Below are 1,302 nucleotides of genomic sequence, written 5' to 3'. Positions count from 1 at the left end.
CATTTTTTTCCGAAATCGTGAACATTTTTTAAATTCGTGAACATTTTATGAAATCATGATTTTTTATAATTCTCGAACATTCCTTGAAATTGAGTACATTTTTCTGGAAATGGTGAACATTTTTTGAAATTTCCGAACAATTTTTTAAATTCAGAAACATTTTTGTTTTTGACGAACATTTTTGGGTTTCTTAATAGTTCTTGAAATAGCGAACCTTTTTTCAAATTTGTGAACATGTTTCAACATTCATGAACATTTTTTCAATATTGTGATAACTTTTCGAGAAATTCATGAATTTATTTTCGAAATTGTAAACATTTTTTGAGTAGAAGAATACCAATTTTGAAATTGCGAACAATTTTTGAATCCGTGAGATTTTATCATTTCCTGAATAAATTTGAAATCGTGCACAATTTTTGAATTCACGAACAATTGCACATTTTGCAACTTTTTCTGAAATCCTAAATTATTTTTCAAAATGAAATAAAGCTGAAAACAGAAAAATAAAGGCAAAAAAAACAAGGGGCTCCCCGCCCCGCACATGGGCCGGCCCATGAGGGCGCGCGGGGGAGCAGCGAGGGTACGCGCTCCCGTGGCTGCCGGCGCGTACCGCGTTGTACAGGCGCTCCCTTTCCTGTTTGTCCGGTTCTTATATTCTGGTTTTGGTAGAGAGGCTGGCTTTTTCACCTACTGTTCCGTCCGTTGCGCGTAGATGCGTGTGGTTTTTTTCTTTACTTCGTCGTTCAATTAGTTTTCATATTTTTTTATTCATTAAGTTATTTTTGTGCTTACTTATGCCTTGTATTTTCCTGTCTTTTTCTTCCTTTTCCTTTTTTCCTTTTTTCCTGTTTCCAGTCTTCCTTTTCCTGTCTTTATTTTATTTTCTGATAACAATTTTAAAATGTGTGAATTTTAAATTATACAAACATGTTTTAAATATGTGATCTTATTTTGATGCTTATTACTCTTTTCTCCCCCAGTCCTACTTTCACTTTTATGGACCTGATGTCAATAGCAAGTAAAAAGATTTAATACACCATAAAAGTAGAATTTATATGATGGATTTTTTATTGAAAATAAATGGTGAACATATTTTTAATATGTGATGACCATTTTTAACACTCACTGCATATATTTTTTGAAATATAGGAGCATTTTATAATATGTGATGAATATTTGTTTTAATAAATAATAAACATTTTTAAATACACGATGAAAACTTTTCTAACAAAGAAGGGTTTATTTTAAAATATGCCATAAACATGTTTAATTACACTGTGAATAATTTTAAATAGTTTCCTG

This window comes from Triticum dicoccoides, chromosome 6A, assembly GCF_002162155.2.
Source record: "Triticum dicoccoides isolate Atlit2015 ecotype Zavitan chromosome 6A, WEW_v2.0, whole genome shotgun sequence".
Taxonomy (NCBI): Eukaryota; Viridiplantae; Streptophyta; class Magnoliopsida; order Poales; family Poaceae; genus Triticum; species Triticum dicoccoides.
This window is presented reverse-complemented; position numbering follows the sequence as displayed.